The following is a 17,250-nucleotide window of genomic DNA, read 5'->3' on the forward strand; positions in this document are numbered from 1 at the left end:
GGTTGGATGGGAGGGAATAAGCGGCCCTAATTAGCCCTAATTAGTAGCCAACAAGGAGTTTTAAACATCCTGGGATGACACTAAGGCCCTAGTGCTGGACCCCAACCTCATGCTGGGCCAGGAGAAGCCTATAGGCTACCTTCTGTGAGCCTCCCACAATGGGCCTCTTTTTCTTTTGGGACCCCTGCCCAGCTTTCCCCAAAGCCTGTGCTGACCTGACACCCACTTGGAGTGGGGAGGAGCCCTCTTTCAGTGATGGAATTGACAACCAGAGATTCAGAGCCAGGGGCAATAGGGTGAGAATCAAGACTTGAGATTGGGGGTCACCCACAGCCTTCCCCCATCCCCTCCAGGCCCCTTCTGCATAGAGCCTCAGTGGGCAGTGAACTCTGCCTGCCCTGCTTTATCCCCAGTCAGGGTCTGTGGGGAGACCTACCTTACCAGATGGGATGCTAGAATTGCTGCCCTGGGGACTTGGTGCTATGCGTGAGCGCACACACACACACACACACACACTCCTTCCTGCAGTGTCCTGCCTAGGAAAAAGATTGGATTGAGAGTTACCAATACTGTACTTAGTGCTGGTGATTTACTAGCTATGTAAATCTCTGTGACTCCCTAGCTGTGTAACTGGGCACATCACTCCATCTTTGGAGCCTGTGTTTCCTCATCAGAAAATGGAGAAATAGGGCTAGAAGATATGTGCAGACATTTCAGGTTTCCAGCCAAACCCTTTATTGTCACCTAAGGGATAGTTCTCAGAGCATGGCTGAGTCAGGGCACTTTTCATTTTTCTTCATGTTAGTTTCCCTGTGATAAAAATGAGAGAATGGGACTATAAAAGTGGTTCTTAACGAGCGAGACGTGTCAAAATTACTTGGGAAACTTTTTAAAAACGTACATACCCTTGTCCTACCCCAGACCTACTAATTAAGTGGCACAGATCTTAATAAGCTTGGATACCCAAATACCCAATTACATAAGACCTAGAAATGTCATCTGCAGGGCCTGAGCCAATGCTTGATTACTCAATAGGCAATAATCATATATATGGGTCACATGCAAAGCAGGGGCATGTCCCCCAATGCTGGTTATTCTCTGTCCTCTCACTACCCAGTTCCATTCTCGGCTCTTCTCTACCCTACCCCTGGAAACTGACCTCTATGAACTGTATTTCCAGGTCTCACTTGCCCTCTGGCTTCTGACTGAGCTTGGCTCATGAGAGTCAGAGGCAGATCTGAAGGTGGAAGGAAAGTGTGGGTGGGGTTCCCCCTCACCAGCTTGCTGGGCTGAGCTGAAGTTCTGGCAATGGCTGTGCTTCTCCATAGCTACACCTCCAGGCTCCTGCGCTGGACCTCAGACTTAGGGATGGCAACCTCTCCCTGCTGTTGCTGGTCTTTAGGTAGGTGCCTCTCCAGCCTTAACTGTTTTCCTTAACCCTGCCCACATCTCTGCTAAGAGTCATTACATTCTCTTCTGTTGTATTTTTTTTAATGTTTATTTTTGAGAAAGAGAGAGACAGACCATGAGCGGGGGAAGGGAAGAGAGAGAGGGAGACACAGAATTCAAAGCAGGTTCCAGGCTCTGAGCTATCAGTGTAGAATCCAAGGCAGGGCTTTAACTCATGAACTGCGAGATCATGACCTGAGCTGAAGTTGGACACTTAACTGACTGAGCCACCCAGGCACCCCTCTTCTGTTGTATTCTTGAGTGTACAAGCACCTGGACTGATACAGTTGCCAACAAAGCAAAGGTGATGCCCCCTTCCCAAAAAGAAGGAGCTTATGCAATTTCATGTCTATGGATAAGGCTTCTTGTTTGTTTCAAAAATAAAAGTTTAGGGGCACCTGGGTGGCTCAGTCGGTTAAGCATCTGACTTTTTAAAAAAATTTTTAAACGTTTTTATTTATTTTTGGGACAGAGAGAGACAGAGCATGAGCAGGGGAGGGGCAAAGAGAGAGGAAGACACAGAATCTGAAGTGGGCTCCAGGCTCTGAGCTGTCAGCACAGAGCCTGATGTGGGCTCGAACCCACGGACCGTGAGATCATGACCTGAGCCGAAGTCGGACGCTTAACCGACTGAGCCACCCAGGCGCCCCAAGAATCTGACTCTTGATCTCAGCTCAGGTCTTGATCTTCAGGCCACGAGTTGGGCTCTGCACTGGGCATGAAGCCTACTTAAGGAAATAAATTAATTGGGGCGCCTGGGTGGCTCAGTCGTTTGAGTGTCCAACTTCGGCTCAGGTCATGATCTCTCAGTCTGTGAGTTCGGGCCCCACGCCAGGCTCTGTGCTGACAGCTCAGAGCCTGGAGCCTGCTTCGGATTCTGTGTCTCCCTCTCTCTCTGCCCCTCCCCCATTCATGCTCTGTCTCTCTCTGTCAAAAATAAATAAACATTAAAAAATTTTTTAAAGAAAATAAATTAAATAAAATTTTATTTTACCGTTTAGTGTTTTTGTGTTGAATTGCATATTACAGGGAACAGAAAGTGGGATAGGGGCCTGAAATCAGGCATCCCTTCCTTTCTGTACCCAAAATGACCTGTTAGCATGGTCTTTTCCTCACAATTTTGTAATTTTTTTCTTTACTTGTCTATCTCCCCTGTAAGAGTGTAAGTCCATTCACCCATTCATTCATCCATCCAACAAATGTTTACTGGGCTGCAAGTATGTACGAGCCACTATTTAGATGCTGGGGGCTAAAAACTGCAGTAACATATAGGCTCTGTTCTTGTAGAGCACACAGTTCAGTTCAGGCAGGCAAGTAAATGATTATTATGTAGTGTGGCAATTGAAATAATTTAGGTATAAAGGTATGTTTTAGGTGACATTAGAAGGATGTCAGAATCACTCGTTGTGCCGGGAGGCATTGAGGAACTGGGGCTAACTCCAAAAGGTTGAATTGGTCTTTACTGAGTAAACATCAATGGAAATAACGTTCTAGGCAAAGGCAATGGCACATGAACATAGGAGTCCAAAAGACACACTGAACTCTAGGAAATGCCTGTAGTACTGGCATAAGCTGGAAAAGTGGAAAGAGTGAGCCTGTAGAAGTAAGCATGATCCAGGTCACAAAGGATAGGGATATTCTGCAGAAGAGTTTGGTCTCGATCTATAGATGACAGTAAGCTAGGTGTCTTCTGTCCCTTAGCTTCTCTGATTGTTCCCAGCTCTTACACACCAGAAACATGGATAACGCGTAGAAATGGTGACCAACCATCATTCTGGGCTAGCCTCGCTTTCTCCTCTGGGGCTTAGCTAACCCAGTAACTCTGATTCCTGTGGTTTTGCAACAGGATACTTTGTTCTCACCTGGCTGACTCCACGTGGCATTGTCATCCAGCTCTAAATTGTTTACCTTTTAGCCAACTCTCAGAGCCACCCTACCAAATCCCATCCCACTCCTGTCCCACCTGTAAATCTAGGGAAGAAAATTAGATACCAGTGAAGAGGTGTTCAGGAGGGTGTGACAAGTTCAGAAGTTCTGATAACACTGTGGGGTCATTGGTGAGTTGTTAGAAGCAAGTTGAATGTGTGTCAGCCAAGTGCATATTTGGGAGGACCTGAATACAAATCTGGGGCTCAGGACCAAGGTGAAGATAGGGATATAGATTTGGAATTCATAGCCATACTGAAGATATGTGGATATGATTAACCCGGGAGGGGTCTTGAGAGAGTAGAGAAGATGGACCAGACCAAGCCCCGAGGGACCTGATATTTAAGAGGGGAAAAGAAGGAGAACCAGAAAAGAAACAAACACGCAGGTGAAAAGATATGCTGAGGATGTATCTGGCTGCACCCAGATACACCCATGGCCAAGTACACTCACAAGGAAAGAGACAGACACACCCAGACACAGATGATATGCGGATTTGTGTTTGGACGCCTCCTTCTAGGACACATGGCAGATGGTAGTTCTGCTTCCCCATTGTGGTAGGTCAAAAACTTTGAAGACAGAGGACAATGACTCATCTCCATTCCTGACTGTGTGGTTCATCAACTCATGGTCTGTATGAGGTTCAACTCCCCCAATCCCAGCCCAGGGCGTTCGTACAGGTCCTTCTCTGCTTACAGGAGCCAGCCTAGGAATACAAAATCCCAGTGTTGGGGCGCCTGGGTGGCTCAGTCGGTTGGGCATCAGACTTCAGCTCAGGTCAAAATCTCGCGGTCTGTGAATTCGAGCCCCGCGTTGGGCTCTGGGCTGATGGCTCAAGAGCCTGGAGCCTGCTTCCGATTCTGTGTCTCCCTCTCTCTCTGCCCCTCCCCCGTTCATGCTCTGTCTCTCTCTGTCTCAAAAATAAATAAACGTTAAAAAAATTTAAAAAACAAAACAAAACAAAACAAAATCCTGGTGTCACCCTTCCTGTGAAGACATCCTTTCCAGAATGCCTCTGTCATGCTGGAGCCCACTTGGGCCTGGCAGGTGAGCCCTGCCATGATGCAGGGTCTGCTCCTGGAGCCTTTAGAAAAAAGACAAAGATTTTAGCAGGACTCATCTTTCCAGTCACTCAAGGCTAAATTTTTTTTTACATTTATTTATTTTTGAGAGACAGAGAGAGACAGTGTGAGCAGGGGAGGGGCAGAGAGAGAGGGAGACACAGAATCAGAAGCAGGGTCCAGGCTCCGAGCTGTCAGCACAGAGCCTGATGTGGGGCCTGAACTTACAGACTGAGAGATCATGACCTGAGCCGAAGTCTGAAGCCCAACTGACTGAGCCACCCAGGTGCCCCACTCAGAGCTAAATCTTAATGCTGTCTTGAGATAGTATGTGGGTCAGTGTCCCTAAGGACATTCTGAGCTCTTTGGTTGACTTCTGGTCTTGGGGACAGACACACCTGGGTTTTTACTCCTCTTTCCTTTTCTTTGTTGACAAGGGCATCATGAGGCCTTGACACCTAAGTGGATTTCTGACTATAAAGCTACCAAACCAAGGGTCTCCTAATGTGGTTCAATACCAGAGATGCCCCAGGAGGGATCCCTGATTTCAGTTGGGTGTATGGGATTGGATGACCTCTAACACCCAAGCTTCTAGAGTCCCTAGCTCTGTGAAGTTCAAATGTTTTAGTCAGTCCTACGTTGGGGTCACCCAAGTTCAGCTGTCTCACCAACCTCAGTCCATCACCTTCCCTCTCCATCCAGACTCTACGCTCTCAGGGTTGTTTTTTTGTGTCGTTCCTTCTTCCTTGTTGGGATGTTAATATGAGGAAGTAGAAACAAGAAAGGAGAACTATCTGGGGTTTGAGCAAGAGGATAGTCTTTGAAAAAAAAACACAAAAACCCTAGATGATCCCACTCATTAAGCCCCAGAACCCTGAATGAGTAATTATCCTCTTAACACCAGTGCCTGAGGAACAGTCTTAGGGTAACAGGCCAGAGCAGACCCTCCTGTCTCTTCCTCTCAAAGACCCCATCTTCCCAAACAGATGATGTCCCCTGCCCAGGCCCTTCTTCTGTTACCCCACTCAGATACAACCATTCATTCATGTAACTGGTATTTATTAACCACTTACAATGGGCCAGGCCGTATCTGGGACACAGACATGAACAAAACAGACCTTCCCTGTCCTCATGGAGTTCACAGTCTAGGGGGAACGGCCAACGTAATGACCATGGCCTCAGCTTCCCACTTGCATGCTGCCTCCTCTCCTCAGATCTCCCTAGGCCAGAAAATTGGGCAGGGACAACAGTGACTGGTTGGACTTTCTCCAGGGGATTCCTCCTAATGGGACCAGGGCAAAGGCAGCGAGGTTGAGGTACCCCGTGCAGGGGCCAAGAGAATTATTTGTGTTACCTCAGCCCTCTCCAAACCCTTTCCTATTCCAGCTCGGCTTCCTGCCCCCCATCAGGACAAGAGAGGGCTTTGGGAGCATGTTGTGCTCATATATTATAATAGGATTTAGACTGCAAAACAAAAGAGCTGGAATTGTGACCATGCCCCTCTTCCCACCCCGGACCGTAATGCTCCCCACCCCCACCCCCCACCCCATTTAGCCAGGCTCAGAAAGGGAGGGAAGGCAGCAGTCAAGTGGGGATGCTGAGCAGTTCTCCCATCCCTGAAAAATCTGCCCATTCTTCTCCGTTACTAACACAGACACACACGGACACATACATATCCCACTGGGCAACAATATCCAAAACTCCATTGTGCAGAGAAGCGTTATGAGTGATCTCCACTTGCTGCAGGATGAGCCAGGGAAACAGGCTCACACTGTAGAAGGAAGACTGCATTAAAATCAGCGGTGCCACATTTAAGGATTTCCAGAACAAGTCTAATTTAAGAAAAAAGGACACTGAACCAGGGTTGCCAATTTTTTATTTTGCCGCATAAAGACTAAAAAAGGGAAAACAAATGCTATCACCATCACTTTGTAAAGGAAAAAAAAAAAACATTTTAACCCTAAAATAAGAAAAAGAAAATCTCAGAATTGAGGCCAATCCTTTAAATAGACGTCAGCTTAGTGAAAAGGGCCATATTACTTATATTTTTCCCATTTATTCTAGGCCAGCAGCAGGCATTTGGGCACCATGAAAAATGAGGCACAGAGAGAGAGAGAGAGAGAGAGAGAGAGAGAGAGAGAGAGGCACTGGCCACGGCAGTGTGGATGTCATAGGAGCAGCTCTGGAGGGCAGCAGCACCACCCGGTTTCTCTTGGGCACATGGTTTAATCTTTCTGAGTCTCCATTTCCTTTGGAGAAATGAGTAGCTCCCTTAGAGAGTTTTTGTGGGAGTTTAATGAGAAAAGTAAATAAGGTACCTGATCTGAATAAGTGCTCAGTATATAGTGCTTACCCTCCTCTGGGGGGCGGGGTAGGGGCATTTATCTGCCCGTAGTGACTTAGGCAACAGTCTTTTCCGAAGAGAAGTGGGACTTCTCAACATTCCCAAGCTTTGCAGTGCATCAGAGTCACTTGGGAAGCTTATTAAACATACAGATGATGGAACTTCACGCAGGAGTTCTGCCTCAGTAGCTTTGGGGTGGGGCTCCGGCATCCGTGTTTTAATGAGCTCCCCAAAGGATTCAAATGCACACTGAAGTTTGAGCACCTCTGTGCTGGATACAAGCATAGGAATCAATAAATAGCCGCGGGGACTCGTGATGAAAGAGGCACCAAAGAAAGGGTTAACTGAAGGGTAACTTACACTACCCTCAGCCGCAGCCGCAGATGTCTGAGAAGGTTTCCCAGGGCTTGAAGACTAAGCCAGGTCTACCAGGCAGAATAGTGGATATGTGCAAAGACATAAAGGTGGGACAGAGTGTGACTAGGTACGTCTGGGGCATAGGGTGCCAGGGCTGGTGGTGGGAAATGACGCAGGAAGAGGTGTGTGTCTGGGCACTGGATTGTGGCGGGCCTGCACTGCCAAGAAGTTTCAAATCATGATCAAGTCCAGGGAGAGCCGTGAAGATTTGCAGATGGGGGTGAGCAAACAGATTTTCACTGTAGAAAGCTCATTTTTTGAAAGCAACCAGTATGGAGAGTGGGATGGCACCGTCAATACTGGGGGCAAAGAGAACAATCAGGAAGCTGTCCTAGTAGCTCAGGAGAAAGTTGGGAAAGATGTAAGTCGGAGTAGTGGCAGTAGAGGGTTGAGAGACAATCGTTTTAAATGTTTGTTTATATTTGAGAGAGGGAGGAGGGAGAGAGAGAATGAGGGAGAGCCCACGTGCACATGAGCGAGTGAGGGGCAGAGAGAGGGAGAGTCAGAGGATCCAAATCAGGCTCTGTGCTGAGAGCAGAGAGCCCGATGACAGGCTCAGACTCATGAACCATGAGACCATGACCTGAGCTGAAGTCAGATGCTTAACCAACTGAGCCACCCAGGTGCCCCAATGAGGAATCTTATAAGACTGTGGACATAGGCACTTGGAGATAAAGTGCTTAGCTGGCCTTACATCTTGGATAATGAAAAGCATGGGGAATACTGATGTATCAGTTACCGTAAAGTTTCTGTTAAACCTATATTTATTTATATCCTGTCATTATAAACTTGAGTTTTTTGTCTACTATCAAATGACTTCCTTATAATAGGACAGGTTGGTTTTAATGGTTTCAAGGATTGCTGACTAACAACCTTGAGACCATAAATATATTTATAGGAAACTACTTTTGTTACAATGTTTGTGCTGTGAAACTGGGTTATTTACTCAAAGTTATATACTGTGTTTATCCTAAGACTTTGAATTCACCCCCCAACTTGTGATAATTATCTCCCTATGACTTCTCTACCTTATGATTCTGTAACTTTACGAATAAAGGTGACCAAACTTGTTTATTAGCAGCCTTTGGTATTTGCCCTTTTCACACCTGTATCAATTTGTTGTTTGCTTGTTTGTAATAATATTCCATTTACAGCTGCACTACCATTTGTTTATCCACTCACTTATGGAGAGATGATTTGTTGTTGTTGTTGTCATTTTTAAAATTAATTTATGTTTGAGAGAAAGAGAGTGTGTGTGAGCAGGAGAAGGGCAGAGAGAGAGAGAGAGAGGAACAGGGGCTGATCTGAAACAGGGGCTCCGTGCTGAGATCATGACCTGAGCTGAAGTCAGACGCTCAACCCACTGAACCACCCAGGCGCCCCTCAATTTGTCCTTTCGTAAATGTCATCTCAATTTAAAATCATGAGCGTAATTAATTGGATCTGCTGATCTTCTCCCCGACTAGACTAGAAGTCCCATAAGACTTGAGACCATGCCTGGTTCTGGCCATCGTTGTACCATCAGTTTTTAACATAGAGCCTGGCACATAAGTAGGTTCTCAAAAATACTTGCTGAATAAATGAATGAATGAATGTCTGAGTATACATGCCATATAGCCCGTCGGGGTCCCATGGAGGGAGGAGAATTAGAAATGATGAAGGTCAGGGGGAAATGATGAAGAGAGAGAAGGGGAAAGACTGGATATTGTGGCCAGAGGGAAAAAGTCCACAGTTAATGAGGCGGTGACGTTGTTGACAAGAATGGAGATGATTAGGGGCACCCGGGTGGCTCAGTCAGTCAAGTGTCCAACTTCTGCTCAGGTCATGATCTCACGGTTCGTGAGTGCGAGCTCTGTGCCAACAGCTCAGAGCCTGGAGCCTGCTTCGGATTCTGTGTCTCCCTCTCTCTTTGCCTTTCCCCAACTCCTGCTCTGTCTCTGTCTCTCTCTCTCTCTCTCAAAAATAAATAAACATTAAAAAAAAAAAAAGAATAGAGATGATTATAAAGTAGTGGTTCTCAAACAGTGTCCCTGCAGGACTCCAGGGATTCCTAAATGTTCTGTGAGCTGGCCTGAAAGTGGTTTCGTACCACTAAAATAAAATCATCCTGGGCTTGTTCTTAACTGTAATTTTCTCAAATTAAAATTTCAGGTATTTTTCTTAAGTTTTAAGTCCTGCTGTCTATTATCATACAAAGACCTAGTATATAGTGGCACATTATGTAACACATAGTTAAAAATTAATACGTCCACACTTCGGAAAGTCGACAAATAATAAGCTGACAGTCTGTTTGAAAATACCTGGGGAAGAGGTTTGCAGATAGAAGGATTTGTTTTGAGGTGCTAGGGGTAGGGAGACCCCATACTACAGCTCTTCCTAAAACATCTTAGGACTGTGTTGTAGGAGTGCCCAAATATAATGTTGTCCCAAGAATGTCTGCATCTGGCCAGAGGAGAAAAGTCAGCTCTTTTGGTGGCCACATTGCCCTACCTGCTTGGGCTGAACTTGTTAATTAAATCCAAAATATTTTCTTCCAGTCTTTGACTTTGCAACTTTTTGCCTCAAATCCAGGGCTTGGCCTTTTTCCTATTATGTTTAATCTCTGTTAGATTCCTGCCCGTGAAAGCTTTGTGGATCTAGATTCTGGCAATAAGTTCCACAGGTCCTGTCCATCCCCTCTGCCATGGGCAGAATTGTATGCCTCTCCAAGTTTTTCTAATGAAGCCCTAACCCCCAATATGATGGTATTTGGAGATGGGGCCTTTGGGAGGTAATTAGGGTTGGGTGAGGTCATGAGGGTAAGGCTATCATGGTGGGATTAGTGCCCTCGTAAGAGACGCCAGAGAGGTTGTCCTCTCTCTCTGCCATGTTGAAGACACAGCTACAAGACAACAGTCTGCAAGCCAGGAAGAGAGTACTCAGCAGAACCCAACTGTGCCGGCGCCCTAACCTCAGACTTCCAGCCTCCAGAACTGCGAGAAACGAAACATCTATTGTTTACGTGACCTAGTCTATGGTATTGTGTGACAGCAGCCTGAGCTAATTAAGCACCCTCTTCGTCCCAGTATCTCATGACTTCATTATCCTCAGCTGTCAACTTCTTTGTCATCTAGTTGCATCACCGGGTCACATGGCTACTCACTCTCCAGATGCCCTTGCATTTGCTCCACAAGCTGCCCTAGGTCCTACCTGGCCTCCAGCCCCCCACCTCCAACAACATTGAATATGCCCCACTCTGGGTCCCTCCATCTTCCATAAATCAAGTTATAGAAGGCAGAGAGAACCACTGACGGTTAGCAAATCCATTGAAAACATAGGCTCTGAGGTCGGAATGTTAGGGTTCATGTTCCAACTCTACCATCTGTTTACTACCTGACCTTAGGAAAGTAATGCAACATAGCTGTGCCTTAGCTCATCCCTAAAACCAGGTGATTACATGAGTTAATATAGCTGTACTACTTGGAACAGTGTCTATTACATAACAAGGACTCAATAATTGTTACCATTATAGTACTCTGTCTCAGGCACAACACCAAGCGCTTCACATGTTACATCTTATGTAATCGTTATATCAACCCTGTAAAGTAGGAATTACCATCTCCTTTTACAGATAAGCAGCACCCCAGTCACTCTATCACGTTACCCTCTTTTTATTGTCTTTAATGACACCTACAACCATCCCCACGCGACATAATTTATGAGTTTTCCTGTTGTCTGCCTCCCCAACGACCCTCCACATCTGCTGGAATGAAAGCTCTTGAAGATAAGGGACTTTGTTTTGTCCACTACGTAATTCTATGCCTAGTAAGTTCTCAATAAATATTTTTAACTAAACGTGTCATTGCATGAATGCATTAATTAATTAGTGAAAATAAGGAGCTCGGGTAGAGAAAGGCCACGTTGCTAGTCTAAGATCACACGGCAAGAAACTGGGAGAGCCAGGATTTGATGTCAGGTGTAGATGGTTCTCACACTCCCTGCTTGTTCTACCGCTGCTTCCCAGCGCAGCAGAAATGAGCACAGACGGAGGAGCTGGTGGGAGGGATCCAATAACATTCAGCCCCTTGAGCCACAGCTTCCCTCTCTCCTCCCAAAGGTCACGTCATGCAGCTGGTCAAGTCTACACTGACATCCAAGGCGCCTTCAGGACCTGCAGCCCAGCCCCACCTTGTGTATATGACTGGAATGCATGGAACCGGATAGGAGCTCACCGAGTAAAGAAAGAAAACCTCAAGCTAGTCATTGGCCCCAGTGCAGGTGTCTAAAGGCCCAGGCTCCATTCCGGGCTTAGCAAGTCAACTAACCACTGTGAGAATCCATGTAAGTCATTTAAATTCTCTTGGCCTTTTTTTTTTTTTCCTTTCGGTCATTCATGCTGATGGCGTGATTTTATTGACGCAAATAAGTAAACAAACTCACAAAAGAGGGAAACTGCTTTAATGGCAATTAATTGTCAGAAAGGCTGCCTTAGTGTTAGTTGTGCCTAAATTTTAAAACGCGGCATTTGGCAGGAATGCTCCAAAATTTAAATGGAAAACATTATGCTTTATGGTCAACTAATTCAGCTCCTCTGAGGACATTTGGGAGTGCATTTTTTGCAAGAAATACAAATTTTTTTCTGATAATTATTGCACCCAAGCACGGTTCTGGTAAATATATATATATATATATATATATATATATATATGTATATATATATATATATATATATATATATATATATATATATATATATATTTTATAAGCTAGAGTACTAGTTTGTGATATTTGCCCTTAACATTTTGGATATTCTCTTTTGAGCTTTATATACACAATTGTGGTATGTCAGCCCTGGTGTTGAACTTTAGTTTCTTCCCCTGTAAAATGGGTCTGATAATTCCTACCTCACAAATGTGTTGAGAAATTCATGTGGAATAAAGTTTGTTGAACACTTGGAAGGAACATGATACATAGTAAGCTTTCAACAAATGGTACTTGTATTAGTTATCTATTTCTGCTTAACAAATTATCCCTAAACTTAGCAGCTGAAAAAGAATAGACCTGGATTATCTCACTGTTTCTAAGGATCAGGAATCCAGAAGTGGCTTAGCAGAGATAAAGAAATCTGGCTCAGAGTCTCTCATGAGGTTTTTGCCAAGATGTCAGCTGGTGGCCTGGGACAATAGTCATCGCCATACTCATCACACACTCCCATCCTGTCACCTGGTTGCTGGCAAGTTTCAGTTCTTGGTGGGACAGAGGCTCCTTTTTTTTCTAGTTTTTTAAATTTACATCCAAGTTAGATATAGTGCAATAATGATTTCAGGAGTAGATCCCAGGGATTCATCCCCTACGTATCATACCCAGTGCTCACCCCAACAAGTGCCCTCCTTAATGCCCCTCACCCATTTAGCCCATCCCCCCACCCACAACTCCTCCAGCAACCCTCAGTTTGTTCTCTTATGTTTTGTTCCCCTCCCTATTTTCATATTATTTTTGCTTCCTTTCCCTTATGTTCATCTGTTTTGTATCTTAAATTCCACGAGTGAAGTCATATGATACTTGTCTTTCTCTGACTAATTTCACTCAGCGTAACACCCTCTGGTTCCATCCACGTAGTTGCAAATGGCAAGATTTCGTTCTTTTTGAGTGCCGAGTAATACTCCAGTGTGTGTGTGTGTGTGTGTGTGTGTGTGTGTGTGTGTGTGTGTGTGTGTATCTCACATCTTCCTTATCCATTCATCGCAGGACAGAGGCTTCTTATCCTTGCTATTTGGGCCTCTCCGCAGGGCTGCTCACAACACAGAAATTGGGTTCTCCAGAGTGACAGATCCAAGAAAGAGAAGGAAAGTGGACACTCCAGATGGAAGCCTAAATCATTCATAACCTAATCTCAGAAGTGACATGGCTTCACTTTTGCCATATGCTGGCCCCAGTACAATGTGGGAGGAAACTAGACAAGGGTGTGAATTATCAGGAGGCGAAAGTCATGGAGGCACCTTGGAGACCAGCTATGACCATATTTATTATTGCTCTTATTTCTTCATCTGGTGAAAATTCACTTTCCTGGACCCACCTCTAGAGCTTCCCATTTAGTAGCACTGACGTAGCCATCAAAAAGCCAGATGATTTAAATACCAGTAGTCTGCAGACAGTGAGGAGTTATCCAGTGGAGAGACTAAAGCACAAGTTCAGCAAATAAGGGAAGCAGAAACGTTAGAAGAATTTTATGTTTGGTATTTAAAAGATCAGAGTCATCACAATGGGAAAATTCAGAACTTTGCTGGACTTCCACACCTGTTTAAAAAAAATTTTTTTTAACATTTATTCATTTCTGAGAGAGAGAGAGAGAGAGAGAGAGAGAGAGAGAGAGAGAGAGAGACAAAGTGTGACCAGAGGAGGGGCAGAGAGAGGGAGACACAGAATCCAAAGCAGGCTCCAGGCTCTGAGCTGTCAGCACAGAGCCCAACACGGGGCTCGAACCCATGAACCATGAGATGATGACGTGAGCTGAAGTTAGATTCTTAACCAACTGAGCCACCCAGGTGCCCTGTATACCTTTTTATTTCTCAATTACTTAAGTGGTAGGAGGTAGAGTCTATGTTTTTCCATGTTTAGGGCCCTGTCTGGAGTATGCACTTTGAGACCCACTGTTCTCATTCTAAACTCTGTCTCCTGGACTAAACTTCTTCCTGTTTCCCTCCCTTAGCACTGCCCATACCTCAGGCCCCCCTGCATTTCTTGCTACTGTTCATCTTCTAGCCTGAGTGGCTAAGCTGACCGAGAACTCTTCGTGAAATTTAAAATGTAAGTGATGTCCAAGATTGTGTTAGTTGAAGAAAGGTACTCAGGTGAAAAGAGGTTTCAGGGCCTGCCCTGTGCTGGCCTCACTCACCTACAGTTTTTATGAATGTCATCTTATCCTTGAGCTGCCCAAGAAGGGGCCAGTGGGCAAGTCCACCCCCCAGCAGCTTCTTGAGTCCTGAAACTGTGAGCATCTTCCCAGCTTACGCCAAGGGAGGCCAGGCCAGGCGTCCTGGAAACCAAAGGTTTTTTTCTAGGTGTTCTGGACAGACCTGCCCAGCTTGCTACTGCCTGATGACTCACTCCAACCCCAGAGGCTGAGTCCATTTCTTTTTTTTTTAATTTTTTTTAACGTTTATTTATTATTGAGAGACAGAGAGAGAGCATGAGCATGAGAGGGACAGAGAGAGAGGAGGAGACCCAGAACCCAAAGCAGTCTCCAGGCTCCGAGCTGTCAGCACAGAGCTCGACATGGGGCTCGAACTCACGAACCGTGAGATCATGACCTGAGCCAAAGTCTGACGCCCAACCGACTGAGCCACACAGGCACCCCAAGGCTGAGTCCATTTCTTTCTCCATCTTATTTTTTTGGATATTTTTCCTTCTTTCTGTTAGTCTAACACTGACATTCTCTGTTTTTTCAAACTTCTTTTTTATTTTAAATTTCTAAGGTAACACCTGTCTGTGGTAAAGAAGAAGAAGGAGGAGGAGAAGGAGAAGAAGAAGTAAAACCTACACGGTGCACAGTAAGTTTCCTTCCCATCCTTCACCCCCTGCCTCCCTCCCCAGGGAGAACCATTGTGGATGGTTTCTTGGATATCCTTACAAAATGTTCAATGAATTTATAAATCGGTCTCCTCCCTCCCCTCTCCGTTACACACAAACTGGAAAAACTATGTATGATGATGTTCATCTTGCTTTATTCACTTGGCAGAATATCCTGGAATTCTTTCCTCATCAGTGTATGTGTGCTGCTCACCAACAGATGTATACACCACAGACCTACACCATTCATTAAATGGCTGCATGGTATCCCATTACCTGGATATGTTACCACGTGTTAATCAGTCCCCATTGGGTAGATATTTAGGCTGTACTAGGTTTTGGCTAGTACAACAATGAATGTCTGCGTATGAGCAAATCTGTTTGATAAAACCCTAAGAAAGAGCTAAATCACTGGCTAAAGGCAGCATGCATTTTTGATTTTGATATTAATCCAAAGATGATGCATCAGTCTCCACTCACATAGTATTTCCTCACACTTTCACAACACTGAGTGTTACTAATCCTTTTGCTATTTTTATTTTTGCCAATTTGAGAGGTGGGAAACATCTCATGAGGTTTACTCATTTAATTATGAATGGGATTCAGCCTCTTCTCACGTTTATTAGTCATGCATAAGCTGTTCTTTCTGTGACCTGCCTGTTTCTTCTTTTGTGGTTTGATTTGAGATCCTTGGCAGTCACAAGGCCCTTCCCTAGACCTGCTCTGCACACACCTGTAGTCCCTCCCCCTGTCCTGCTCGGTTCTCTACTGCCGCCTAGTGACAGGGGTTAGATTTACCACAGTTCCTCGCAGATGCTCCAGTTGCAGGCTCCGTGCTGGGGGTTTAACTCCCAGTTGGAATCATGCCCTTAGTTCCCAAATAAAAAAATCAGAACCTCTAGTTAAATATGAATTTCATATAAACGACCAATAACTTTTTGGTTGGTACCTACTTATTACTAAAAACTATGCATGGTTTATCTGAGATCCAAATTTAACTAGGTGTCAGGTAATTGATCAGGCAACCCTATTCTAAGGCCTCCCGCTAAATCTGGGTCCCCATCGTCACCACGCCTTACCTCCTTTATTCTTAGCAAGTTCTACTATGCCACATTCCAACCCGGCAGTTTTCAAAACTATAGTTGCAGGTGATACATAAATCACTGTGGTAAGACCTTGGCTCTGGATTTGAATCCTGACTCCCGCCAGTACAAGGTGTGAAATCTCGTGAAAGTAACATCTTCTCTGGAGCTCAGGTTTCCTCATCAAGAGAATAATAATATTTTCCTCATTGGGTTGCTTTGCTGATTTCTGACATTAAAGCTACCATTTATTAAGCACTTTACATGTGTCAGTTCCTGTTATTATAATTAGAGTAAAAACAAAAACAGCAATTATAAAGACACATGAATACTGTGGAAGCATCCAGAAGAGATGAGGGAGGTTGCCACGGGGGGGCGGGGGGGGGGGGGTGGGGGGGGTGGGGATGGAAAGGGGTGGGATAAAAGACTGCTTTTTTAAAAGGTTTTTTTTTGGTTTTTTTTTTTGAGAGAGAGAGAGGGAGGAGGGAGCGCGAGCAGGGGAGGGGCAGAGAGAGAGTGGGGAGAGAGAATCCCAAGCAGGCTCCACGCTCAGCACAGAGCCCCACACATGGGCTCAATCTTAAGACCGTGAAATCATGACCTGAGCTGAAATCAAGGGTCAGGTGTTTGACTGAGCCACCAAGGACTACTTTTATTAAAAATAAACTTTCTAGGGGCGCCTGGGTGGCTTGGTCGGTTGGGCGGCTGACTTCGGCTCAGGTCATGATCTCACGGTCCATGAGTTCGAGCCCCACGTCGGGCTCTGGGCTGACAGCTCAGAGCCTGGAGCCTGTTTCGGATTCTGCGTCTCCCTCTCCCTCTGCCCCTCCCCTGTTCATGCTCTGTCTCTCTCTGTCTCAAAAATAAATAAACGTTAAAAAAAATTTTTTTTTTAAATAACTAAATTTTCTATTTAACTTTTAAAATGGAATGCATGTTTGTATTACTTGGTAAAGAAAAATTTTTTTCTTAATTTGTTTAGGTATGAAGGCTCAGAGCTCTGACTGCATTTTCTGTGACCTTTATCTTCTTCAGTATGTCAGCTTCCCTTGTAATAGCAAAGTGGCTACAGCCGGGCCAAGCCTCACATTAGCACACTTAACAACCCAGAGCAGTCTTCTTTCCCTGTCATTACTCTAAAGGCCTGTTCCAAGAGAATGCCAAGGCCCGACTGCAGGGCCCATCAGTTAGTGTCTAGTAAGACCTCTCTTCCTGGCTTTCACATGGCCTTTCTTCTGTGTGGACGTGGAGAGAGAGAACTTTTGATTATCCTTTTTTCTCCTTAGAAGGACACAGGTCCTGTGGGATTAGGGTCTCACTCTTATGACTTCATTTAGCCTTAATTACCTCCGTAAAGGCCCTATTTTTAAATATAGGCACACTATATTACACTGGGGACTAGGATTTCAACACATGAATTTGG

At 45.1% G+C, this 17,250-nt stretch overlaps 1 long non-coding RNA gene across 1 annotated transcript; it reads left to right on the forward strand.

Moving 5' to 3' along the window:
- Positions 1–516: 516 nt before the first annotated feature.
- Positions 517–14,694, forward strand: LOC128776169 (uncharacterized). Its single transcript, XR_008421185.1, has 3 exons — positions 517–1,402; positions 11,294–11,517; positions 14,652–14,694. It is a non-coding gene; the product is annotated as an uncharacterized LOC128776169 (long non-coding RNA).
- The last annotated feature ends 2,556 nt before the right edge of the window (positions 14,695–17,250 follow it).

The sequence above is a fragment of the Panthera pardus genome, unplaced genomic scaffold, assembly GCF_024362965.1.
Source record: "Panthera pardus isolate Hobbes unplaced genomic scaffold, ASM2436296v1 HiC_scaffold_12, whole genome shotgun sequence".
NCBI lineage: Eukaryota > Metazoa > Chordata > Mammalia > Carnivora > Felidae > Panthera > Panthera pardus.